Here is an 18,404-nt window from a genome sequence, read left to right on the forward strand (position 1 = left end):
ATAATGGGATGTTCGTGCTAAAACGCTTGTCTCATTAAATTTAATTTCGTGGTTCCCATCTCGAAAAACATGCTCAACTTCCTCCCCGTAGAGGCGTTTAATCATACACTGTAGGCTTTCACTGGTGGATGGAACACTGGGCCACAATGTGTATAGAAGGAACACACACACGGATCGATACCTCCACAAGGAATCTAACCATCATACTAGGGAAAAAAGAGGTGTCATGAAAACCTTTGTGGACAGAGCCAACAAAATCGACGAGCCGGCTTATTTACAAGATGAACTAGATCACTTACGGTCAGCCTTCATGCATAACGGATATACCAGCAAGGAAATTGATCGAGTCCTCAATCAAAGAAGAAGAGAAGCCTGAAGTCCAGAGCAACAACGGTGACCTACTGGAAACGTTTTCCTTCCGTTCATTAACAAAGTGACGGACCGTATCGGGAAAGTTCTGGCAAAGTATGTGGTCGAAACAATCTTCAGACCCACCAAGAAGATTAAGGAATATTTAAGAACTGCAAAAGACGCCCGACACCCCCTAGCAACACCTGGGGTACACAAAATTCCATTTAGTTGGGGACAAGTATGTCGCTACATATCCGGTCTATCGGTAAGGTCTCTAATCATGTCGCCTCCACAGATTTTAATTGGTTCTAAAAGTTATTAGTTTAGCAGGACAACGACAACTGTAGCATTCAAAGTATTCACAATGTTGTAGCTGAGGAAGGACTGGATACATACACACCACAGGCTTTCCATCACTTTTTCTCTTTAAGTGTTGTGCTTTCCGCTTGACATTTAAAAAGTAAGAGATCTGTCCTTTAACCTTTAGTCTGTATTAGCATCCTCCATGCACGTAGAAACAAGCAAAACAAGCACACAACTGAAGCCGGTGCTTTCTTGTTGATATTAAAAGCTATATCTTTTATCTTTGATGCCTTCATACTCACTGAAATAATCCGTCATGTGGAAAGAAATTATTTTTGTGTTCGTCTTGGATTTTTGATCCATGATCGTAATATAATTTAAAATCTATAGCCGAGTGAACGATTTAAAAAAGTGAAATAGAGAAGCTGATTTATAACTATATTCTGTTCCTCTTCTTGAAAACAAATATCTTAGCTGTTAGTGATTTAGTTATACGACACCGTTTTTTTTTAAAGAGAAACATTAAGGTAAAATTAATTTACTTTCGTTCCTTGTAATTAAGGGTTCTTGAACAGTTTTGTAAGTGAAAACAACACGCTCATTTCTGTTAAATTTATCTTCCTACTAACAGAATGTATTCAGTTTCCATCCTCCCCGACAACGGCATCAGTCTGTTATTCTGCGACTTCTCCTCTCAAGGATCATGAGCTGCTTCACACAATGCTGCTTTGTTTGATGGTGCAGGTCCTCTTCACCTAATTTATATACATGGCTGAGAGTAGCAGCTTTGGGAGGCCAGTCTAGCAGATAAAGTTCTTCGTTTATTTGGAACCATAGTCTTGTACAATGGCTGTTTGGACTGCAGAAGGGCATGTCGGAAAATTTTTTTGCCTCCGATGTTCTGTGACGAACGTAAGGAAGAATGACCTCCAGTATTTTTCAGTAGTAATAGCCAGAAAGCGAATGGTACAGTTCCCTCAAGATGGCTCACTCATTTCGTGATATCTATCCCCAAACTGTGGCAAAAGTTCGGCTACAGCTTTGTGTCTGCTGGACATGTTTGCTGTCAAATCTCTCTCCATTTGGACGATATCTCCATCTGGATCGAACCCACGTCGTGCAGTGGAAGATATGTTCTTGTAAATATAATTGTGTTCCAGTATGAAGATGGCTTGTTTCAGCCGGCCGGTGTGGCCGTGCGGTTCTAGGCTCTTTTAGTCTGGAACCGCGTGACCGCTACGGTCGCAGGTTCGAATCCTGCCTCGGGCATGGATGTGTGTGATGTCCTTATGATAGTTAGGTTTAAGTAGTTCTACGTTATAGGGGACTGATGACCACAGATGTTAAGTCCCATAGTGCTCCGAGAATTTTGAACCATTTTTGGCTTCTTTCTGTATGCCATTGCGAAGTTCAATCTGACAGATTTTATTGCTCCTTCAGCATTTTCTCAATAGTCGATTCTCAGCCATAAGTTCCTTTCTCGTTGAGATCGGTACTCGAACTCTTCACGCTTCACTGAAGGGTGTTCCCCATTTCTGTATTAGTCCTGAAAGGGACTTCATGTTTGCAGAGGAGTACACTAATGTCTTGATCCTCAGTGGTAGTCCGTGGGCGTACAGAGCTTCGACGGTTGACGTGGCCCTCATGAACTGTCTTCAGCTGTGACATATCGTTTTGATGGAAGTAAGAACCTGTTGACAAAACCAGATTACACTACATGCCATACAAGATGGAGAGCACTTCCTTCGCTGCAGAAGGCATAATCATTGTCGATTACACGCTTTGAGGAAGATTTCGTAAATAAGTTACTTGAAAGTTTCATTCCGAAAGGCATGCCAACTTAATTTGTCTCTAAACGTCATACCAGGTAGAGAAGACAGCGCTCTCACAGAATAAAAGTTAAATTTAACGATTCAGCTCATGTTGCTGCAGCCACTGCATGTCTCGAGTCAAATGTGCTACGCCACGTATAGGCCTACATAGGTCGATAACAGCTCCGCACCCAAGTGGAAGGACGGAGGGAAGCTTTTAACGTAATTGTTGGGTTCGAGTCTTGTCACTTCCATACATTTTTTTCGTTGTAAGGGAATAATTATTACTTTAGGAGGAGAAAAAACTGTAGCGTACGAAGAATTCATAGCGTTTTATACCTCTGAGTTTATGGCTTTCAATGTCCGCTGGAGGAAGGGGAGGACAAATAGTCTCCACTGGCATTCCTGTTATAAATACTCCTTAGTTTGAAGATTAACTCAGTCTCCACTAGCATTCCTGTTATACATACCCTTTAGTTTGAAGATTAACTCAGATTATAATTGAGTACCCCAGATGCAAAAACAGCTAAATGTATTTTTGGTCGATTTTGAGATGGGTGCACTGGCGTATACACTTTGTTCAGCGCCTACTCGAGGGAATGGGTTGCAGGTTGCAAAACCCGCTATAAACTGTGAAAAATCACTGTAAAAAAATCGTGTTCATTTGAAAAAGCCGCTAAAAGTACGTTGCCTTCGAGTGCAAAGTCGACAGATGGCCAACGTTTGCAAAAGCCGCCAAGTTCGACAGGCATGGCGCCATGTCCGGGTGCAAAGCACACCGATCAACATCAGACTATCAGTCTAGACATTCAGAGATACCTTTCAGTATCTTACGATTAGAAGGGAAATATTCCTTATTCAGAGCTAGGTTGACTGAGCTGCAGCGAACGTGTACTCAACAACGAAGCTCTCGCAGACGTTGCGTAGTCATAATATGCGCCGGTAAGCAGAGTCCAGCTAATCAGTAGGGTGTTTGTTGACGTGTTTGCGTGAATGTGCATATTAAGTCGGAGTAATTGATGTAGTACGAATTCTGCAAGAAGACAAGCCCGTCGTAGTGGTTGCAGATGATCAGAACGAGATCGGGGGAAACGGTCTCTCCCGGAAAAGGAAGAGACTTCCTGAACAGTGGAAGAGAAACTATTCCAAAACGAAAGGTAATAACATGTAAAGTGTTATCGAAGCTGTGTTATGCCATCTCGCAAGAAACTAAAAAAAAAAACTAGTGATAAATGCGATAGATCTCTCAGGGAGCAGCAAGGGGTGTGCGCGATTGTGCGTCGTCGTGCTGTGCACTACACTTACACTGTTGCCAGATTGCTCCCAGTTTAGCAGGAAATTCCATTGAAGAGGATATTTTTGCAACGGCTGGGGGAGGGGCTGTTTAGAGTAAAATATGAAATTTTCTACCAAACACGTGGTTTGATCACGCCTTTCTATATTCTACCTGATTTTTTAACTTAGCTCGTCACGCTTACTATCAATTTTATTAGATGTACCTGTAAAGACTTCTGCCCATTTTTAAGAACCGTGATGTGGTTCTTCCCAGTCACGGATTCCAGCTTCTACGTACTTCAGCATGGAGGTCTATTTGAGATACAAATCTAATGCTTTCGAAAAGTGATTGAAAACATCTCTTCGAAAAACTAAAATGTAACGAACTTACCATGCAAGACGTAAGAAAAATTCACCAAACGCTTTACCAGTAAAGAACCTGAGAGTGCAGAAAAACTACGTAGCTCAACAAGTCTCTACCAGGTCCCCAAAAAGAAAATTCGGCGAGGACGAAAAAAGGAAACGAAGCATCAGCATCCATCTTTCTTCACCGTATAAGAGCGGCTAGAGGATCGAAAATGTTACTGTTTGCAAAGCGGATTTTTTGTCAGTTTTGCAAATTAAGAAATATAGGGTTACAGGGCTGTGCCGCAAAATTTCAGACCGAGATGCAGTCCCCAGTGAGACGAGAGAACGCGACAGAACAACCAAGTTGTAAGAATAGAGAAAAGAGTGGTGAAAAGTCACACTAAGAAGTTCAGTCCATTAGAAACGCCTCTAATCGCGAGGAACCAATACCAAAAGATTTATAAGTAGCGACCAGAGCATAAAAACAATATGGAGCACGTATTGTGAAGAGAACCCAAAAATCGTTGTGAAATAGTTACTGCGGAGCACTTTTTGCCCCAAGATTTCAATACTGCTTATGGTGTCCCATATGTTGATACATGCTCGACATGCATCGTATCCATGCGGAGAAACAAAGCGCAGAAAAGAAGAGCCTGCAAACCCAGTTAAAAAACCACAAAAGGAGAGCTGACGTGTACTACACAAATCAGAAAGAAAATAACGAGGGGGACATGACACCCAGCTACAATTGTCAGAAGAATTTTGTACTACCAAAGGCGCTAGATCAAGCGCCCTATTATTCCCGTCAAATGCACCTTCACAACTTCAGAGTCTGCCAGATGTCCTCGGCGTCCCCCAAGTACACAACAAGGCGTTTTCATATATTTGGTTGGAACATGAATGTGCCACAGGATAAAATCAAATAGCGTCGGTGGTTCGCTAGAGACTAACTCTCCTAAGCTTCGAAAGAGCGAAAAAAGTACTGTTTCTTCCGACAGAAGTTGGATACGTAATGAAAACAGGCCGATGATTAGCAGTCCATGTCACTGGTTTCCTCTCAAAGCTCCCGAAAATGCAGAAGAAATAGAACTGTAGTTCTCAAAAGTGGTCCACTCATTCATCTCACCTGGCAAGGTTTCTGATAACACCGAAAGACAACTTGGCAAACTGAGCGTCATTGTAAACCCGTATGCATACAATCAGCACATTGAGAATCTTGCAATGGTACTACGTCTAGGAGAAAATGAATGTCCTCTTCAAGAGTGGAAAGAGTAAGCTTAGGACTCAGTGAAATATACTGGTGACAGGCTTTGCCAGATTCAAACAGCTAAAAAAATGGTTTTCGCGAAAAGTGAAGACCGGGCGAACGACAACACACTCAAATTCTACACCGAGGAAGCCACTCTTAAAATCGCTCCTGGCGCTGCCAACCGTGAGAACGGGGAAAAAGCCACACACGATTTTAAGATGCAAGTTTCGTAGAATTTTCAGGCTTCTCTTTAAAATAAAACATATTCTGTTTATATGCGCAGTAACTAAATTCCACCCTTCTGTGATTCTTAACAAATCTCCGAATAGCGTATTTTCAACCGAATGATTATTTGGTAATTGGGTAGATACATTTGCAAAACCCGCTAACTGCATAAATCGGGTGCAAAAACCTTTAAGTCAATATTTCACTCAAGATTTTAACGTATGAAAACATAATCGCAGATTTCAGCCATAAATGCTGAGTTATGAATTATTCTTTCACTTATTTTTTTAAAAAGAATGAAGTCCTTAACTTAAATAGTTTTGATGGGACGAATTTTTCACGATTATCTCAGTTGCACCTATAATTCACTTCTAGGGTACTCAATTCAATAGAATTCTAGTTTTGGCAGTACCGCACCATTAGGTGATAAACAGAATTTAAACTAATGATTTCCAAACCTGCAGGAACACAACTGGTGAAACCTCTCTGCCAAAAAGAATGCAGTGCTTTCAGACGAAACGGCCGACCACGCAAAGACAGTGCGGACTTTTGCCTTTAAGCCCCTTACTACCAGGAAAATAAGAATTTCTTATTAGAAAAACTTGTCAACATCGTTACTTATGACATTTTTAAAGGAAACTAAACTACTTCTCCTACGGCCAATGTTAAAAGGAATCTTAACAGTACAAAAAGCGGTTCGTTCAACCGATTACTGGTCGCATTTCGTCGCACTTCGCTGGCTGAAGATTGAAAGAGAAAAGCCGACTGGCTGAAAAAAAATGGTGAAGGAAAGGAGAAACTAAACTTAACCTCGCGTGTTGGGAGGTTGTGTGATTTTATTTCAGTGGTACCAGTGTGCTATGAAACGACCAATGAAGCCGTGCAGTACGTGCACACTACAGGTGTGTCAGTGCGCTGTTGCACCACCTGGGGCCTTAATTGATGTAGGGTCGGTATATGTCGGGCAAACTCGGAGCTGGAAGCCACGGCACGATTAAATTTTGCGATCAGAATGCATTGCTTGCACACGAAATTAATGATAAAATGTAGTTATGGAGCACAATAAGGCAACTGCGCATTTTCCGGTGTTGATGTGGTTGCCAAATGCAAACTAATTTCGCGAAAATGTGAACATGCACCACGTAGAATGCTAAATTTTGAATCTATAGCTGCGAAAATGTATGATGTTCTGCAATAATTGATTGCTCCTGTTACCTGAAATAGTTGATGTCAACCAGGTTATCGAGAATGAGCGATCGTGGCAGTTAATTGAAGACATTAACATCTAGATTTCGAATTAGCATTTACCAGCAGTTTAAGCATTTTACAAGCGACGATGCTAAGTGCAAGGAAATTCAATACGATTTCTGTTATCAAATAATTTCCTCGTCAATTACTTTTTTGAAGTTTTCTCTAGATATGTAAAGAACTGAATAATTTTTTTTTGGGCACCTGCTTCTAAAAATGACCTAACGGCGTTAAATGCGGATATTCGGTTTCATGGTAGTTAACACTGTCAGAACGACACAGTTCGATCATTTCTTAGTTTTCTCACAACGGTAAGCTCCTCCAGGTCTTCAGGACTGGCACGGACCTCCACAAAACATTCATTACTTGATTCGAAGCTGCAGAATGTGGACAACGAAATACTTGTTAATTATAATTTTAATTTTCAGTGTCTCTTCCTATGTTGTTAATATTAACTACAGGTGCCGTTATTTTTAATCGAACTTGCGCTGATCACGCTATTGGTGCAAGACAATTGATACTTAACGTCTCTTCGTGAGTAATAAAACAAGGGCATTAGGTGCTGCTTTCGAATCCCCATCAGGAATTAAAAAAAGTGACTATCGTCATTTCAGATTGAAACATTTCGTTACCTGTGAAAGCATTGAATAGCTAACACCTGATTTTACTTCGTTAAAAATCCGATTATACACTGGGCTTGAATCGCCGTCACAGACTTTTATATCATGACTTATCAGTTTTAAACCGGTGCACACTTTGTTGCTTGAAACTATATTAAACATCTATCGTTGCAGAAATACAGGGAAATAAAGGTCTTAATAACACTTCCAGTTCACTATCTCGTGATTTATATTAAAGTTCAGATTTCGTAATTTCACGTCACTTTGTGACTAGTTAGCAACGACGATCGTTACCATGATTAAATCTCGGTCAAGCATGGAAGATTTTCTTAGTTGGTACTGTATATAAGTGCTGATTTGAATTGCAATGTTTTTTATAGGTTACTTGCACAAATAGGTCATGCAATCCCAGTCGCCTCTGGAACGACATATAGCAGGCGTCGGAAAAGCTTTTAGAGAGCAAAAATACTTCGTTCATAAGACGTCTGAAAATCAATATACTGGCTCAAAATCTCTTGTTCATAAAAAATATTTAATTTTTTAAGGGTTAATGTATGATTTTTGTCACAAAGCTAGTTGTCTCGTATTCTAAGGAGTGTGCCTTTGAAATGCCACTTATTGCAATAAAGTTGGGTGTACAAGCTTTAAATACCGCCCCACGTCTAATATCGTGTTTCCTAAGGTTTGCAATAACGTGGTGTTAATTTACATCTGGAATGATTGTCATAAAGAACTGTGACAGTTGGGTTTACCCAACAGGATTTGCCAAACTGTGCTCTGTGGAACACGGGAGTAAATACGAGCTCCTTGAAAAACCGTTAATAATATCTGGACGATACCAGCCATTCTAAAAATGTTGTTATAACTTGTGTGTTGTTAGCTATGATTTAAAATTATAGTAATCACTGAATAATGCTAGTTTTTCTCATTTCCTTGAAATTTTACTAACCTTCAAAGTAAAAAAGGTGTTTCACGAAGTACCGGGATTCTCAGTGTTCGGCAGAGGAAAAGTTTGGAAACCGCAGCTCTACAGGTCTCTTGTCGTATCACTTTTGTACAGTCAAACGTTGTACGAAAAAGACATTAGAGGACCAGAAATATAGTAACTTTACATGAGCTGCATGCAAATTAGGCGAAACTCAGTTCACGTCGTTCGGATAGTGTATAGAAATAGAAAATATTTGACCCCATCTTCGGGTGTAAACGCTAAAACCAGCGAGTCAGGGAATTCAGCTGCAGATTAAGCATTATCGTTGGCTGAGCAAAGAATCGAATCATCAACTACTACGACGACCACTGATGGAGAATATTAAGGGAAGTACTTTTTCTTTATCGCGATGTTCTGTCTGAAAACAGACAACTTTGCAAACTAACACTGAATTCACGAGGTTCCAATCAAAGGAAATTAATTATCTAAAGAAGTGATAGTGTAGACATTGCACAGCTGTCGGCGTATAATTCAAGCATTTATTAACCACGAAGACGTGGCATGAGTTTTCGCTGCGTGTATAGCATTACGTAGTCTCGTTTCTGTGTACATATATGAAACGTCCCCTTAGAACTATTTATACACGACTGTGCTTAACCTGACACACACCCTTAGAACAATTATACACGACTGTGCTTAATCTGACACACAATATTATTTAGCGCAACGCAATCTGACTATCAAAGATCCCTGCAAAAGAATGGCCCTGAGTAACATTAAACTATACCTTTCACAAATCACTTACCTCACAAAAATCTCCGTTACTCGAACTACTGCAATACGGCGAGCGCCACTACTGCCAGCTAAATAAAAGATTCAAACTACGGAAGGCACTAACTACTGATAGGGATAGTTAGCAAATGAAAGATATTAATAGAGAACAAACACTGTATTTACCTTAATATCATCAAAAGTCATAATATATGTAATTTCAAAACTCCGCCATCTCTCTCCTGTGATATTATTGGATTTCAGACATTTTGCATATGAGAAAAGGACAGCCACCAAGCTGTAGTTTGCAGTGATACTAAGGATGACAACACGAGAGTAAAAAAAAAAAAAAACGAAATCTGTTTATAACGTTCGCCTACACCAAGACGCGCGGCCAGTGTTTAAAAGGTACTTTTAAATACTATGACTCGCTGGGCGCAGATATTTAAAATCATTGCCGCAGCGCTTGATAGCAAGAAGCTGCGAATCAGAAGAAAGAACAATTTATCATTTGTTAGAAAAATTCTAGAGTCTTTATAGTTAGTTGTACTTCTGGTCGCCGATATGTTAACATGTACTTCATTACCTTTGATGTTTGGTTGCCGACTTGTTAAGACGTGTTGTGTAGCACCGCTACAAGTTTAGTGTCAAAAACCACTTTATCATCAAGAAAGAAAACGCTTTTGTAAACCTAGTGAGGATAAAAAATACTTACGCGCACGCCAGGACATTTAATTTTTACAAAATATCACAAATACAAAAGCAGCGATTGTTCGACTGCTCCATGTATGAGAAAAACATAAAAATGTAAGTTTTGTATTCATTGCAAATTTGGTAATGTTTATAGTTTAACGCCTTTCTTCTTTGAGAATATACTTTTCCTCCACTGTACAGAAAATCTATGCTTATTCTTTTCTTTAAATTAACCACAAATAATGTTTATGTTTAAATGAACTTTGTTACAGGTTCGCTCTTTATCGCGGTGTGTCGATTGTATTTGGGAGACCATTAACGTGTTCAATTTACGATCTGACAGTTTTTTTTTACAAAATTTCACTGTTTTGCATTCATTTCCAATTTCTTTTATTATTCAAATAGGTCCCTTAGGTAATTTCATTGAAGAGTCTGATTGCGTGAAAGCAATCCGGGTTAAGAGGTCATTTGAGAAACTATTTTCACGCAATCAATCAGTGCGTCTCCTAAACACAATCGAGAACCGACGCATCATCGATCATTCATTAATTTTTCTCTTTTTCCAAGTCGTACCAAGAAACGGCCGAGGAGAACTGCCGTGAGTACGCAATCTAGTGTTAAAAGGTTGCATTCTTTATCTTGTCGGCAAACATTGCCATGAATTATCAACATCAATGTTATATTTGGTTAAATGTGAAAAGCAAAAAAAACCCTTTTAACGCTAGACTCCTCACATCCACCACTGCTGGCGGCTCACCTCCAACTGTGCAACGCTACGCGCTGTTCACATCCAGCTGCCCCTCTACAATGGCAGACAACAATGCAAACTAGCCACAGACTGCACACAGCACAGCCAGTGATTTTCGTACAGAGCGCTACGTAACGTTGCCAATAAGAGACATAAACTGCCTACTTACATTAAAGAAAGCATAAACAGCCTACTTACACATATACACTGTTAGTGTAACTTTCTGTCCAATAGGCTTGTTGTCGGACTAAGACTCCAACCCATAACCTTCGCTTGCCCCGGGAAATTGCTCTGCTACCGACAGTGCAATCCTTTTGTGTTGCTGTGATAGCATTACATCCGGCCGTTACTCTCTGCTACCTTCCAGACGTCACAGGGAACTTCAGTGGAGCTCGGAAAGTAGCATAACTGTACTGGTGGAAATAAACCTGTAATAGTGGTTTGTAAGTCGTGCCTGGTTTGCTTATTCTGTAGCAGAAGAACTACCCGTGAAAAGTGAAGGGTCCGGGCTCGACTCTCATTCCAGCATGCAGTTATAATCTGTCACGTAGTTAAATCAGTACCAACTCTGGTGCAGATTGAAATTTCGATTTAGCTTTATTCTCCATACACTATAGTACACTACGATGACTACTGCTGTAACTTACATCTAAAAATATAACATCTCTTACATCCTTCGACTTAGGAGCTGTTTTAGATGGTGCAAATGGTCTTTATGTATAAAAGATATCCCAGAAATGTTGCGACAGACTTTGATGGGTTGCAGAGGGTGTCTTGATGAACAAATGGAAGATGTGTGGAAACATCATCCAACAACGCTACAGAGCATTGGAGTCATAGGCGTCAGAACCTGTCGCTACGCTACTCCTTGTCAGAAAACGTGTCTGAGGCTGCTGGACCGTAGACGAAACTTCTCGCCTTATCGTTTGTGTAGCAGGTAGCTTCATCGTCTCCATTAGCGATTCGTACTGGTACGAATCTTCGGCAAGTACCTGTACGTCGGTAATGACTATGACAGTTATAACGACCACCACAGTGCACTAGCGTCGTTTGTGTTTAGTGCTGTCACCAGGCCTGGTAAGGTATATAAGGGGTTCTGCACTACCATGGATGAGTACGGCGGCGAACGATTGTTTCAATGTTTGGGAGACTCACTTCAGTGTTTCTCGCGCCGTCATGGTGTGGGTGCCATCGGATATGACTTCAGGTCACAGCTGGTTGTAATTTGAGGTAACTTCGTATCCTCATGTAACAGTATCGTTGTGCCATTTTCCCACAGGACAATGGTCATGCACACGTGACAGTGACTATCAACTGTCTGCGTATTCCCGTGGACAATTTCGTCCCCAGATCCGCCCGTGATAGAATACGTGGTGGACCAGCTCGGAAGTCATCTCGTCGCAATATCCAGACCATCAACGGTCTGTTACACATTAGTGAGCCAGTTTACCTCAGGAGATGCTACAATAGCATTATGAAACATTTCGGAACAAAATTGTTGTGTAAATCACAGTTGGTATAAAGTCTTAGTGTGCTCATACTGGCAAGTTATTTGTATGTTTGATTCGATTTTGTAATCACGTATCCCCTCAGCCAGTGAAATTTCATTTCGTTTCCTCCTCCTTTCTCAGTGTTTCCCTTTTTTTTCAGGCAGTGTATATTACAACATATGTGCAGTTGTACAGCACATGATATTACTTAATTCTTTTCTGACTACGTGTGTGTTCCTCGATGTTACGTATTCTACACTCTAACAAGGAACCACTTGCATGCGAATCGCAAGTTCAATCTTTATTAAGGCTAATTTGAAAGTGTTGCGTTAACAATTACGACAGGAAAATTAATAGCTGCTAATGACTCACCATATGTATCAGGAGGGCAACAGCGAATAAATGTACAGAGATAAGGCTTCTATGGAATATATGTATGACACTTCATAAAATTGCCACTGCCGAAATTCAGGAAATGTCCAAAACAAACCATTAACTTGCACCACGAACATCAAATGAAAAATGTGTGCCATAGTGATAGCAAAGATTCGCACCATCAAGTCCGAGGGAGAACTTCTTGGAAGTTACTAACAGTACCGGACATTTAAGTGGGTGTCCATTCTTATAGAAGATCATACTGGTGTAACGGGGTGGTAACAACTGTTGGAATGTGAAGGCATGCAAGCGAATGAGAAATAGTTTGTCGTGGAATCTGTAGTGAAACCGGTAATCATTTAAGGCGTAGCTGCAGATAGTACGATAATATGTTTTATAGCTCCAGAAGAAACAAACATGCAGAGGAGAGGAGGAATTTATCCAGTGGTTCGAGGTAATACGAATTTTATCGTAGCAAGCTTTCCAGGAGGGACAGTTTGCTCTAAAGGAGTGAATTTTTATATTCAGACCAGGAATCAAGAAAAAGAAAGTAATTTTGTTCACCTGTTGGCCAAAAGCAGTGCTCGTACAACGGTTGTAGTTCTCTTGCTCCCATTTTCCCACCCTTGCTTGCTGTGTCGTTAGTGTTCCCTACTGCCCTTGCAAGAGCACGGACACCAGAAAGAATCGTAGGGGCTGAGCACCTCCAACTTCTCGCAGCGCAATAAATAACTTCCCAGACAATATACCATCCAGATTAACAGTCGGCATAATTGTACACGAATGAGTTAAGATGTTAGTAGAACTTAATATAACTCTCTCAGTACCTCTAATTTCCAGGGTTCGATTCATATGCATTTCCTCTTCAACTCCCGAATGATTGGATTTAAAAACACATTCCTTACTGAACGATGGGATAAGTGTGTTTATCTCAACTACAATTTTTTCGGGCCGATTTCGCAGTTCACTGTTCATCGCAAGTTGATGCTTTGTTTGAAATTTCGTTATCTTACACCCCCCAATTCAGCAGCTCTCTCTGAAGTTATGCAAACATCGACTGCTTTCATTGAAATCATTGTAATCTATGTCTCGCTCGATTGGAGAGTCTATCGTTACACGTAACTACCATGCAAGTCTATAAAGTGTATCGAGCATCCTTGAAACACGTAAGCACCAGTTTTTGTGACAAATGTACCTCGTCCTCTCCTGAATTCGTAGTTTTTCTTAAGCGCCACACGGTCATACTGCTGCGAACTTATTCGAAATTGTTCATGACTGTTTTTTTGCTATGCTACGGATATCGTCCATGTATGTCATTATCTTGTGTGTCTGGCACTTTGAATGATTTACATTTACTACGTTTTAGTGCAAATGGGATTTGTGGCTCCCTGCCCGACAAAATTGATTTGATACCTGTTCGGTACCAATTTTACTTGTTAAGCACTTATCGTCATCATTGTACCCTCATGTACATTGTCCGCACAGTGGAGGGTATGGAGACCACACATACCGTTGACTCATCTTGCAGAAACGTTATTATTTCATCTGCCACTTATTTCTCAATCTGCGAAATTCCTAGGGTTCCTTTCTGACGAAATGTCAACTTTGGCAGCTGTTCTTGCAGATATAATGCAAAATTCGCTTTGTTTATCGTAGCCATTCCTTGGAACAAGGAACGAGAGAGGGGAAAGACTAACTGAATTCTGTAATAAATTTCAGCTAGTAATACGAATACTCTGTTCACGAATCATAAGAGGAAGAGGTATACTTGGAAAAAACAAGATGATATCGAAAAATTTCAACTAGATTACATCATAGTGAGACAGAGGTTCCGAAATCAGATACTAGACTGTAAGTTGTACCCAGGAACAGGTATAGACTCAGATCACAATGAAGTAGTGATGAAGAGTAGGCTGACTTTCAAGAGATTAGGAAGGAAGAATCAATACACAAAGAAATGGGAAACTGGAGTACTAAGGGAAGACGAGACAGGTTGGAAGTTCTCTAAGGTTATAGATACTGCAATAAGAAATACCTCAGCAGGCAGTGTAATTGAAGAGGAATGGACATCTCTAAAAATGGCAATCACAGAAGTTAGAAAGAAAAACATCGGTACGCAGAAGGTCACTTCGAAGAAACAATGGGTAACAGAAAAAAATACTTCAGTTGATCGATGAAAGAAGGAATTACAAAACTGTTCAGGGAAATTCAGGTATACACGAACACAAGTCGCTGAGCAATGAAATAAATAGGAAGTCTAGGGAAACTAAGACGAAATACAGCGTGAAAAATGTGAAGAAATCGAAAAAGAAATGATTGTCGGAAGGACTGACTCAACATATAGAAAAGTCAAAACAGCTTTCGGTAACGTTAAAAGCATGGGTGGTAGCATAAAGAGTGCAACAGAAATTCCACTGTTAACTGCAGCGGAGTGGGTGGATAGGTGGAACGAGTACATGGAAGGCCTCTATAACTGGGAGTATTTGCCTGATGTGATAGGAGGGGACACAGGAGTAGATTTAGAAGAGATTGGGGATCCAGTATTAGAATTAGAATTTAAGAGAGCTTTGGAAGACTTAAGATTAAATAAGGCAGAACGGATCGATAACGTTCCACCAGGATTTCTAAAATCGTTGGGGTAAGCGGGAATAAAACCACTCTACACTGTGGTGCGTAGAATACGTGAGTCGGGCGACGTACCATCAGACTTTCGGAAAAATATCATCCACACCATTCCGAAGACTGCAACAGCTGACAGGTTCGTGTATTACCGCACGGTTAGCTTAAAGCTCATGCATCCAAGTTGCTACCAGGAAAAATATAGAGAAGAACAGGAAAGGGAATTGAGGATGTACTAGATGACGATCAGTTTGGGTTTAGAACAGGTAAAGGCACAAGAGAGACAATTCTGACGTTGCGGTCGATAATAGAACCAAGAGAAAAGAGAAACCAAGACAAGTTCATTGGATCTGTCGACCTGGAAAAAGCTTTTGACAATGTAAAATGGTGGAAGAGGTTCGAAATTATGAGAAAATTAGATGTAATATGCAATATGTTCAAGAGCCAAGAGTGGGCGATCAAGAACGAAGCGTTCTGATTAAAAAGAGTGTAAGGCAGGGCTGTAGTCTATCCCCCCTTCTGTTCAATCTGTACATCGAAGAAACAATGATGGAAATAAATGAAAGGTTCAGGAATGGAATTGAAATTCAAAGTGAAAGGATATAAATGATACGATTTGCTGATGACATTGCTATTCTGCTGGAAAGTAAAGAAGAATTACGTAATATGGTGAATGGAGTGAACAATCTAAAGGAATATAGAATATGGACTGAGCGTAGATCGAAAACGACGGAATTAATAAGAAGTAGCAGAAATGAGAACGGCCAGAAGCTTAAAATCAGGACTGATGGTCACAAAGTTGGTGAAGTTAGGGAATTCTGTTATCTTCCCAGCAAAATAACGAATGACGGACGGAAGAAGGTGGGTACCAAAAGCAGACCGGCAATGGCAAAAGAGCATCCTGGCCAAGAGAAGTTTACTAGTATCAAACATAGGCCTTAATTTGAGGAAGCAATTTCTGAGAATGTATGTCTGGAGCACAGCATTCTGTGGTAGTGAAACATGGACTGTGGGAAAACTGGAACTGAAGAGAATCGAAGCATTTGAGATGTGGGGCTAACGGCAAATGTTGAAAATTAAGTGGACTGATGAGGTAAGGAATGAGGAGGTTCTGCGCAGAATCGGAGAGAAAAGAAATATGTGGAAAACACTGACAAAGAGAAGGTACAGGATGATAGGACATTAGTCATCAGGGAAAGACTTCCATCGTATTAAAGAGAGCTGTGGAGAGCAAAACCTGTAGAGGAAGACAGAGGTTGGAATAGATCTAGCAAATAATTGAGGACATATGTTGCAACAGCTACTCTGACATAAAGAGGTTGGCACAAGAGAGAAGTTCGCGGCGTGCCGTATCAAACCAGTCAGAAAACAGATGACCCAAAAAATCAAAAATCTGTGCCATTGCTCTGCTTTGTATCAACACCATTAGCACGGTAGCACTGTTGTGAGTTACTTGTCGAGTGAGAAGCTCAACTATGCTCTGTAACCTCGTGTTGTGGTCTCCACTTGATAAATCCAGTCCCGCCGTCTGCTTCCATTATCAACCAATAAAGTGATTGCATCGCAGAAAATACGTTTGACGTCCAATGCTGTAAAATCACTGATATTTTGCCACCTCACACTTAAAGCGTTCCTTGTAAGACATCGTAGATCAGTTACAGTTCTGCTTCTTAGCTTTGGACGCAAGCTTGCCTTGTCTCTGCGGTGTTTTCACCATTAATACTATCTGACGCTCTTTTGTAATCCCCTCTGTTTATTGTATGGGGCTAATTTCAAACGGTCGTTTGAAATTACGTTGTCAATAATTGCTGTTCGGCGAGGGGGAAGGGGGGAATATAAAACTGTCCTGAAAAGTATTTATAATAAGAGTTTGCGGGATCCAGCCTTTTTGACGATTGTTACAGAAGCTGCTGGCCATCGATGTCGACGATGCAGCGCTGTGTTCGATCTACTGAACTGTGAGACTCGCTTGGCACCTCAGCCTGGTGTTGTCAGCACTAACGTTTTCATTGTTCTGCTGAAGCTCTGGCACATCTTGACAATTATTTTAGTACATTTGACTCCTCAGTTCGTCCCACATATAAAAATCACCGGCCGAGAAATCAGGAGATCGAAGTGACCATGAGGTTGCCCTGTCCTCTCTTCAGCAAACACCTTAAGAACTCGTTACGAGATTGCCGAGGCAGTGAGCGCTGTTGCCCCGTCTTGCCGAAAATGTCCATACCACCTTTCATCTTCTGTAAGGAGGTCCGCATATGGATTAAACAGTTTCTGGACACAGAGCAGTTTTGTGAAATGATCGTGATACGATGCAGACATCAGGTAATGCGCTGCCGACACCAAATTTGAGAATATGTAACGTTTTTTCGAAGTATTGTTGGAGATTATCTGTTCCGTGTGTTCATGTATCCTGATAGGCTAAACCAGCCATTACTGAATTGAGAAACAGAAGATTCTCATGTCTCAGTTCCATTCCACTCAGAGACTACCTCTAGATCTCAATACGCAAGAGTTCGTCTTGACACTTTAAATATAACCTAAAAGTAAATGTGTAAACTAGCAGACACAGATACTTTTTACAGCGTTTCTATACGACCTCCTCTTAATTCCAAAGGAAACCGCACATATAAATGGGAAGGAAAATAAATTTCGAGGGAAGAGAGATATAAATAGTACTTCTGGGAAGTTTATCAAAATTTATTGTCGACAGGTTATGACAATTATAATAAAAACGTCTTATTCTGGCATTGATTTTTCATCACTTGTCCGCTGTACTGCACGTGCTGTAGGCATATTATTGTGTGTATCCACTGTGTGACGGGTGTCAATTGTTCTCAAGCGGTACAAAGCAGATGTTAGTCTCTTGGTTTCTGCAGACAAGGAAATTGACACACGCAAGCACAACAGAACGCTAGCAATTTAAACCCCTAATGCCCAAATTGTATGCCACCGCCATTGAAATTCTGTCAGAGACGTAAGCTGTTGATGGATAGTGTGATCAGATGAAAACCAACAAAAGTAGTACAAGAGGAATGGACTGTGGCAGAATTAAATTAGGCGAATATAAGGGAGTTCGACTAGATTCAATATGGTCCAAATGGCTCTGAGCACTATGGGACTTAACATCTATGGTCATCAGTCCCCTAGAACTTAGAGCTACTTAAACCTAACTAACCTAAGGACAGCACACAACACCCAGCCATCACGAAGCAGAGAAAATCCCTGACCCCGCCGGGAATCGAACCTGGGAACCCGGGCGTGGGAAGCGAGAACGCTACCGCACGACCACGAGATGCGGGCGATCTCGAGACAGTCTCGTACGTATGTAAAACGTGGTCGATGAGCAATTC

Source organism: Schistocerca cancellata, unplaced genomic scaffold (genome assembly GCF_023864275.1).
Source record: "Schistocerca cancellata isolate TAMUIC-IGC-003103 unplaced genomic scaffold, iqSchCanc2.1 HiC_scaffold_1106, whole genome shotgun sequence".
In the NCBI taxonomy this organism is placed as follows: domain Eukaryota; kingdom Metazoa; phylum Arthropoda; class Insecta; order Orthoptera; family Acrididae; genus Schistocerca; species Schistocerca cancellata.